This window comes from Acinonyx jubatus, chromosome B3 (genome assembly GCF_027475565.1).
Source record: "Acinonyx jubatus isolate Ajub_Pintada_27869175 chromosome B3, VMU_Ajub_asm_v1.0, whole genome shotgun sequence".
NCBI classification, from domain to species: Eukaryota; Metazoa; Chordata; class Mammalia; order Carnivora; family Felidae; genus Acinonyx; species Acinonyx jubatus.
In genome coordinates, this window is record NC_069386.1 from 128,938,605 (window position 1) to 128,948,566 (window position 9,962).

Sequence of the window (9,962 nt, forward strand, 5' to 3'; positions counted from 1 at the left end):
AGTTATCACGTCCTGTTGATTCCCCAGGGCAAACTTTCTCTCATGCTTTTATAGAACATCCCCTTCCCTGGGTGGTTTATCTATTTTAAACCCACAAAAAAAAAAAAAATGATATGGTTTTTGAAAAAAAAAAAAAAAAGACTTTTCTATCTTCTAGCACGGGTAAACTATCTCGCCTTTTTCACCATGACTTATTAGAAATAAATGTCAGCTGTGATTTTGGAAGTACTAAGAACAGGTGTAATAGTGGGCCCACAGGTAATCCGTCCTGCTCAACCCTGGCTGACAAGGATGAATTTTCTATTCTTACGAATCACCTTAACGCACTCGTAGAGGAGATTTGCGGCGCTGTTAGTATATTTGTAAGGCTGTGCTGCTGTAAACCTTGCATTCCAGCTTTGAAATATTTATCATTTCTCTTCCTGTTTGTTCCAAAAACATGAGGTGGCCAGCGTGGAGGGGAGTTCCATGTCCTTCTCTCTCCGCAAGTGCCAAAATCTCTGCCCGGGCGCCACGGATGACAGCAACCGATATGCAACCAAATGAAACACGCCTCCTCTTTGCAGCTGCTTCAGAACAACGCAAAGGAAAGGAAAGGTCTTTGTGTGAAAACCTATCATTCTCGGTGAGACCTCAGACTCTGAGGTGTGGGCAGAACGTCTCTGCTGGGACAAGGGAAGTGGGGGCTTAGCCGTGGCTCTAGGGTGTGGAATATGTGAAGGTGTCACCAGAGGCGCAGGAAGAAGCTGGGACACCCTCCCACGCTCGCTCCCTCTAAACCTTCAGTAGGAGTCCAAAATCACGAAGGGCTTGGTACTGTGTGCCTACCACGGAGGCACCAGCATAACGGTGGGAGACAGGGTCTGGGTCAAGTTGGAGACCTTCTCTGAGGGTTGGGATGACACAGATGTCCAAACGTTGGCCCCAGTGCTCACTGTCTTTGTAACGGAGGCAGGTGATATAACATGTCTAAGTTCCCACTTCTTGGTCACCAGGACAAGAATAAAATCTCCCCTCACAGGCTGTCAGGGGGTTAGCTGTGCTGATGTAGGCAGTGGAACTGACACTCAGTAAGGCTGGGTCCTTTTCACACTTCATCTGGTGAGCAGTGAGAGCTGTCCGAGGGTTCTGATCAGGGTGACGTTCACGATAGTTAGATAACCAGGTAGCATTGTTGAGAATGGATCAGCCACAGGGAGCTGTCCGCATCCAGCATAGATCAGTTTCCTCTCGAGCCTACAGCGAGACCAGAAAATGACCCGTGTATTGGTAAGTAAAATATTAGACAAACCTGCAGTCAAATATTGCCACTAGTGCTGTGTGTCCTGGGGCAGTTACTCAACCTCCCTGAGCCTCAACATTATTAGATTCTCACCTGTAAAATGGGAATAAATACAGTACACACTGCATGGGTTTGTGATGAAGACTAAATTAGATGAGGACTTACACACACACACACACACTCACACCCCAGTGCCTACCACATAGTAAGAACTCAATAAATGATAGCCACAATGATTATGTCATACAGAAGCCTCTCTTTCCAGTTACATGTTTGATTCTAAGAAATGCAGTCAGTGGGGGAGGCGGGGTGGCCCAGTTAAGCATTGGACTTTGGCCCAGGTCATGATCTCACAGTTCATTCGTGAGTTCGGGCCCTGCATTGGGCTTCAGATTCTCTGTCCCCCCTCTTTCTGTCCCTCCCCTGCTTATTCTCTCTCTCTCTCTTTCTCTCTCTCCCTCTCAAATAAATAAATAAACTTTAAAAAAAAGAAAGAAATGCAGTCAGTGCACCCACAAAGGCACTGATAACATTTACTTCTTTCATGGGAAGCCGGGTAGCAAGAACCAACCAGCTTCTAACAAGCCGGTAGCTTAGTTAGAAGTGGGTTGACGTCCTAATTCTGTTGCTGTCTAGCTCTTCCACCTTGGCCATCAAAGTTCTCTTTTTCTGAATTAGTTTCCTTACTGACCACTGGTTGTAGGGTCCTGTAAGGTGAAGGTGTTTATAAAGGACACAGCGTGATTGAAATGTAAGATGGTGTATCATTGTTTAGACCAGGGACATAGACAGTGGACTCAAAGTCAGACAAACTCAGATTTGCTTTCCTACTTTGTTGCCCACTTGCTGTGTCGCTTTGGGCTAACCCCACTACCTCTCTGGTGAACCTCTATCTCTCCGTATATTACATGCAGATAGTAATAACCGCCCCACCGATCTCACAGCGCTGCTGAGTCTCAAACCTGAAAAATGAATACCAAAGACCTCTGTCATTTACAATACCACATGGCTGTTATTTAGGATAGTGATTCATCACAATTAGGGCATTTGCTTGGACAGCTCTTTAGGCAAGAAGGCAGAACAGACAGGCGAAGCCAGTGCAGCCAGAGAAAGCAAGGAAAACACCAAGACAGCAGAAGCGATTTTTTAACCTGGGTTCTGACAGACACCAAGGAGCTGGAGGATTGGGGACTGGCGGGGTGGAGAGGGTGGTGTGCCTCTCAGCCCCCAAGCTGCTGCTGCCATCGGGATCCTAGGAAGGCACCCAAGGGGGATTTTAAGTGCTGTTCCTCCATGGGCTCCTGCAAAGTCTCAAATGTTAGCACCCAGCCATGCTCAGCATAGAGGGGCTTTGGGCTCTGTAGCCAGAGGGCTGCTGAAGAGCTTTGATCTGTACTCACTCCCCAGGAAAGGGCCACGACTATTTCCAGAAGGGCGTTTCCACCCTAGGTTGACTCATTCTCTTCCATGAATAACGCCGCCCTTAAGTTACGCCTCCAAAACCAAGTCTATTGTACAACGATTAGTTACACTGTGTACTCGAAAGTTTCTGCAAAGACCATCAGCAACATCCCCACTGAGAATGAGGTGGAATCAAAGGGAAAGTCTCTGAAATCGTGACTTTGAGTTTTTGCTCTGAAATAAACACTGTATTAGATTCATGTTAATTGCTGTATTTTCTTCATGCTCCTGATAGCGGTCTGCTTTCAGTAGGACCCCATTGGGCAAACACATGTCAGAAAAGGAATTTGTTCACTGTTCAAGTGATTTTTCACCCTTTTTCTTTCCAGTAATGCTAACAAAACAAAGAAGGTGATGGGCAGGCTAAAGGGCCATCCCACCGGGCAGACAGCTCCGCTATTTGAAGCTGCAGGATGCTCAGAACCATCCATGAAGTCCCATTTCCAGGACTATTTTCAGCACCCAGGAGAAAGCAAAGGGCCCGAAGGCCAAATCTTGCTATCTTAAAATGATGGTTATTATTCGCCTCTGTTTGCCACGGCTGGTATTTTTTAGCCCTGAAAAAGCCTGCTGTGGAGGTGTTTGATGCCTTCCCCCCGTGGCCCTCCCTTCCAGCTGGATGAGGGGTGTCTGCCCCTTCCCCGAATGTCACAAATCCTCTGTTAAAAGAGGAAATGAAATGTCACCTCTCCGGCAGCCTCAAATCTCAGAGATGCTGGAGCTGGGGTTCCTCCCCAGCAAAGGTGCCCGGCCCTGCACAAGGCTGTGGCTCCTGAGTGACCCCATGGGCACTAGATTCCCCTAGATCCCCTCGGGATCCCCCCAACCCGAGCCTTGCTTTTCCACATCACCCTTAGCGGAGGGGGGCAGCCCCTTCATCAAAACACAACTGGTCGCACAGACTGTGCTCTCGTTCAGTTTGTACCGCAGCTTGTAGGAAAAGGAGTTTAGCTCTAGGATTTGGAGAGCGCTTGTTAAATTATTAACCCTTTTAGATGGAATACTCATTCTAGAAGAAGCATCTGTGCTATGGGCGCCAGGTGGCCACCTCCCCTTCTCCCAGGAATCCCCTGCAGACCTGGTCAGAGCAGCTCTCCCCTTCCCTGCCGCGTCTTGGCTCAGAACCAAAGGTGGAGGGAATCCTCACATCAGGACGGGCCACTCAGGCGAAACCAGCCACTCCGTCTAGCCCAGCTGCCCTGTGAGTGCCTCGAAGTTAATAAAATGTGAGTTAACCCCGTCTCTCTCTTCAGATCCTGCCACCCTCCCCATTTAGCAAATGCCCACCAGCCCGGGGCAAGATGTCACTTAAAATGCACCTGCTCTCAGAGGTGCCCGGGTGGCTCAGTTGGTTAAGCCTCTGGCTTCGGCTCAAGTCATGATCTTGTGGTTCATGAGTTCGAGCCCTGCATCAGGCTCTCTGCTCTCAACATAGAGCCTGCTTCAGGTGCTGTCCCCCTCTCTCTCTTTCTCTCTCTCTCTCAAAAATACATAAACATAAAAAAAAAAAAAAAAAACTCCTGTTCTTCTTTACCTGGGCCCTGCAACAACAGTTGCCAACGGCTTCTCCTTCCCAGAAAGCCAAAAGCATGTCTCTCATGTAAATACCTGAGCATCTAACAGAATGTCAGTGACAGCTTAACAATTTCAACGAAGCTGCACTTCTTTCCAACACTGAAAGCTCTTTCTGTGTGCATTTTCTAATTACGAAAAAATGATACATGCTTGTAGAAAAAAAAAACCCCAATTCAAAGAGTACAGCAATAAGTAAAGGAGAAAGAAAACATTCCATAAACCGCCCCCCCCACCTCCAAAGACAACTAGAGTAAATATTTTAGTGTCAATCCTTCCAGAATTTTCTCTGCGTGTGCCCATTGTTTTTAAGTAAACTGACAAGAAGACATATTGAAAGCTTTTCTTTTTTGACTGTAGTGAAAACTTTGAAACGACGTACATGCCTGTCAGTAAGAAAATAGTGAATTAAATTCTGGGGCATGTGCGCAGCGGAATCCCTCACGGTTACCAGGAGGAAGAGACAGATGCCTGTCCCCTGACAAGGAAAGATGTCCACAGTATACGGTTCAGTGAGAAGAGCAAGTTGTAGAACAATCGTGTTTCGAAGTTTAAGCATTTGCCTGTGTTCAGTGTTATTTGCACATTCTTCAGACCTCCATTGACCATGTCTCCTCCTTTTACTTCTTTTTGTAAAGTTTTTTTTTTCAAATGTTTATTTGAGAGAGAAAGAGAGCAGGGGAGAGGCAGAGAGAGAGAGAGAGAGAGAGAGGATCCCAAGCAGGCTCTATGCTGTCAGCACAGAGCCCGATGCGGGCCTCGAACCTACGAACCCTGAGATCATGATCTGAGCTGAAACCGAGAGTGGGAAGCTTAACTGAGCCACCCAGGTGGCCCTTTTTTAATTTTTTTTTTTAAATAAACATCTGTATATAAGAGACAGAGAGAGTGCGCGCAAGCAGGGAAGGGGTAGAGAGAGAGAATCCCAAGCAGGCTCCAAGCTGCCAGGGGAGAACCCACCTCAGTTTTCGCTTATTTATATTTGGGTTAATATGCGGCTGCCGAAGATCAATCTGCCGGAGGCCTGGAGTGCTCGTTCTCTGGGAAGTTTCCCTGCAGTTCCGCGGCCCCCTTCCCACAGACCAGCTCTGGACCACCAGCACCCTCCCCTCTGGTGAAGTTCTCCCATATAACAGGTTGACCCTCTGGCCCAAGACCAGCCCGCCCCCACCTGCTAAGGAGCCGCTCCTGCCTCCCAGCTCCTGCCTAAAGCTCCGGCCTGAGCCCTCAGGCAGATTCATTCACCACCACCAGCCTGCGAACTCTGTCCCACCTGGGAGAAGTTCCACGGGCTTCCCTCCCTCCTTGAATGACAAAAACCAGGTGGGCCTCTATTTGCTCCTGTTTCAACAACTCTTTCTCAGGAGACAGTCATGTTACTTGGTTCCGTTTTGAACCAGTTAGAACATCCGTCTGGTCTCCTCGTGTGTTGAATAAAATCTGTAGCCCGTGTTCATTTTTATATCTGTATGACAACCAAGATATCCCCCCCCAAAAAAAATCTTTAATGGTAACGATCAGTTATTCAAAGAATACAGCCAGATGAGCCAAGTATATTTGCTTCCTAGTGGTGCCGTAAAAAGTTACCACAGCTTTTTTTACACTGCCACAGTAAAGGTAGTGGCTTATAAAAGCAGAAGTCCAAAAGTCAAGATGGTGTGCAGGGAAGGCTGGTTTCTCCTGGGGGCTCCGGGAGAGAGTGGGTACCTGTCTCTTCCAGTTTCCAAACACCGCTGGCATCCCTTGGCTTACGGCCACATGACCACGACCTCTGTTTCCATCTTCTCACTGTTTTTACCTCTCTCTCTCACTGAACCCTCTAGCACCCTTCCCACCGTCGAGCTCACCCAAATAATCCAGCATGATGTTCCCATCTCAAGTCCATAATTACTAAGGCCCTGTGGGGAGCACCTGGGTGGTTCATTTGGTTAAGCATCTGACTTCGGCTCGGGTCATGATCTCACGGATCGTGAGTTCGAGCCCCGCATCGGGCTCCGTGCTGACAGCTCAGAGCCTGGAGCCGGCTTCAGATTCTGTGTCTCCCTCTCTCTCTGCCCCTCCCATGCTCACGTGCTCTCTCTCTCTCTCTCTCTCTCTCTGTGTGTCTCTCAAAAATAAACATTAAAAAAATAAATAAAATAAAAACTAAGGCCCTTTGGCCATATAAGGTACATTCACTGTTTCCAGAAATGGTGGAGGCGGGGGGCACATTATTCAAGAAATGTAGGAAGAGAAGAAACTAGAAAAACAAAGAAAATATACAGGGCTAGCATCCTACTAAGGCTTTTCGTCAAAGGCTTAAAAAATTCTGTGAATAAAAGAATGATCAAACACATTACAATAGATACATATGTCATTGAAATACTAGGCAGCGGTTATGACAAACGAGTTAGGTCAGCCTGTGTTAGCATTACATGTCACGACACAGCAAGATTTTCAAGATACGGTCACTGGAAAAAGCAACGCTGTGTAGGTGAGTAGATGGGCTCTAGATACACCACAAACTAATATGCATGGTCATCCCTGGAGGGGAAGGTGGGATCAAGTGGGGAGACTTGGGGACTCCCAAGTGGGGGGACTTTTCATTTTCTATCTGTGCACTTGGGAATTCCTTGAGTATTTGCAATATTATATTTGCATTATGTGTAATTTTTTCAAGATCACAGTAATGAAAGTATCAAAGACGATCCAGAGGGGACAAAATGGCCTTCCCTTCCCCTCCCGGCTCCATCAGAGAGCAGGTACGGCCCCCTCCCGCGCTGACCAGATGTACGGGAAGGACAGACAGACATGGGCAGCGTCTCCCAAGAGGTAAGCGTGTGTTCACTCATTTCCCAGGCCACAGGGAACCCCTGGTAGGAAGCTCTCCTTTAGGCTCCATTTCTCATACCTCTTTTCTTCTGCAGGCAAACTCTGAACCGCCCAGGCCCCCCAGCCCGCCGTCCTAACATTCCGTGGTGTTCGCCTGGATGGTTTCCTCCTTTGATGCCCCGCCACCGTCAGCCTGGTTCTAATTAGCAGCCGGCACGTAACACAAAGGCGAGTTCTAGAAATACGCAGTTTCCACAAGCAGCCTGCTCCCCTCTTATTATGTTAATAATGAGGCTATTCCCCGTGGTACCTTGGGATGGCGTATCTGATAAGCAGCGGCAGCATGACTGCGTGTTCCAGACATTCGTGCTGCATAAACAGAGCAAGCGGAGGCGGAAACAGCTCCGACACAGCCTTCACACGCATACAAATTGGTGGCAACTGCCATCTAAAGGCCCGATGTGTCCGTTCGGCACACTGCTCTCGCTCAAACATCCAAGACTAACGTGTTGCCTGAATGGGATCCGGATTCGATGATCCCCTCTGCACCTGAGGCATGAGGACAGCAGAAGCCAGAAAGCTGGCTTCCATGTCCCTCGACCTACTTCAGGGACCCTAGTGCTGTCGAGTGCTTTGGAGGGCAGCAGCCCCTGGTCCCTCTTCGAACCCACACACAAGGCGCTGGTCTGAACCAGCGTTTACATTTACGGAGTACCACGGGCTGTAGCAGGTGCCAAATGAAACATCAGTCTTTTTTTTTTTTTTTAAGTTTATTTATTTTGAGAGAGAGAGAGAAACAAAGTGTGAGTCGGGGAGGGGCAGAGGGGGGGGGGAGGAGAGAGAGCATTCCAAGCAGACTCCATCCAGTCAGCACAGAGCCAGATGCTGGGTTCCAACTCCCAAACCGTGAGATCATGATCTGAGCCACTATCAAGGGTCGGAACGCTGAACGGACTGAGCCACCCAGGTGCCCCAACACATCCGTCACTGTACTTCACCTCAGTGATGGCCAAGATTCCTTCTCAAGGCCGAAGACCCACTTATAGATGAAAATGCTGTCGTGGGCCCCTAAGGGAGAAAAGATCCCTTTTTAGCACTTATTGATTTTAAAAATATACAATGAAAAACTCAATTCAGCAACTCTGAGTAAATGTGCATCTTATTGTCAAAACGGTATTTACATATATTTGAAAATCTTTATATGTCTACTTTTGAAGCTTATTATTATGAAATAAATGTTTGTGTTTCCCCTCGCCCCAGAAAATTCATATGTTGAAACCCTCCTTCCCCAGGATGAAGGTATTAGGAGGTGAGGCCTTTGGGGTGATTAGGGCGTGAGGGTGGGGCCCCCATGAATGGGGTTATTACCTGAAAAAAAAGAGACCCCGCAGAGCTCCCTAGCCCTTGCCACCTTGTTAGGACAGGAGAAGTGTGCAATCTGCAACCCGGAAGAGGAAGCTTACCAGAACCCCGTCGTGCTGATACTGATCTTGGACTTCCAGCATCCCAAATATAAGAAACACATTTCTGTTGTTTGTGGGCACCCAGCCTATGTACTTTGTTATAGCTGCCCAAACAGACTAAGGCACTTATCCACTCCGCAGACAACAGATCCAAGGATCTCTTGCAATATTTCCTTAGCCATTGCTCCGAGGAGTTCTCAGTCCATAACTTAGGAATCACTACTGTAGAGTAGGCAAAAGAGAAAGCGGCCTTGTTTTTGCCCTAAAGATCTTAACATTTTTAAAACTACTAGAGGAAAGAGTTTCAAGTGAAGCCTATAGCGGATCAGAGGGAGAGAGTAGACATAAGCCTAGAAGAGGCCATAGCAGTGGGGGTGGAGAGAGAGAAAACAGAATGGGTAAGACAGTAAAGGGGGAGACCCTAGAGATGTCGGTGACCACCTGAATGCAAGAGAGAGAGTCTCACACAGACACCATGGTTCCTGGCTCCTCTATGGGCTAAAAAACAGAGCCGTTCACCAAAACAGGGCTGGAGGAGTGGGTCTCAATGTCTCCTTGGGCATCTCTGCCTCTCGGCTCTCCCTCCTCACAAATGAGACAGTATCCTGAGTGCTCTTGCAGCCACAGTGGAAGACCCACTTCACAATCACCGAATGAGTCCATTTCAACTCCCTTCTGTTTACACCCAGGGAATCACAGCATATCACAGAATCCGGGAAGGAAACCTCTTCCTGTGAAGCCTCCTGTCAAAGATAATTTGGATATGCACATTCAATCCAGGGACTGCCCCATTCTCTGATTTCTAGCAGGGCCAATGTCTTATTTGTACCTGAAGAACGACAAAGACTTCTCTCCAAGTACTTTGCTTTACTGTTTGCTCCATTGCTTGGAGGCTGAAGAAAAGAGGGCGGGGAGATGATCATAACGCCAGAATATCAGCTTGCAAACTCCACTGGCTGTCCCAGACATAAATAATTGTATATATACATATTTTAATGGAACAGCATTTGTGGTGCTCTTAACTCCTGCCAGGCGCTGGGCTACATGGGTTTACATTCACTTCCTCCTTGGAGAAACCTTCAGGACCATCCAGTGTAGAATTACCCCACCTCTCCCAACTATGAGTCTATGAGTTTTATTTTCTTCATACTACTGCTCACTCTCTGTAATGACCTCATGTCCTGACTCCTTTATGTATCATATGCGGCTACCCTCCAGTTGGTAACCACGGTAACCAAAGGCAGAATTTGTTGGCTCATTAACCCCTCTATTCCCAGCGCCTAGAAAAGTGCCTGGCACCCCATAGGCACCTTCTTTCTTCATCTATCTAATGAATGATTCCATTTAAACTTTGTCACAACAAATGGGGTACT

General features: G+C 47.7%; 1 long non-coding RNA gene across 1 annotated transcript; it reads right to left on the bottom strand.

The window, feature by feature from the left end:
* Positions 1-7,913: 7,913 nt before the first annotated feature.
* Positions 7,914-9,292, bottom strand: LOC106989920 (uncharacterized). Its single transcript, XR_008299807.1, has 3 exons — positions 9,229-9,292; positions 8,716-8,811; positions 7,914-8,194 (listed from the first exon to the last, which is right to left on the bottom strand). It is a non-coding gene; the product is annotated as an uncharacterized LOC106989920 (long non-coding RNA).
* Between the last annotated feature and the right edge of the window lie 670 nt (positions 9,293-9,962).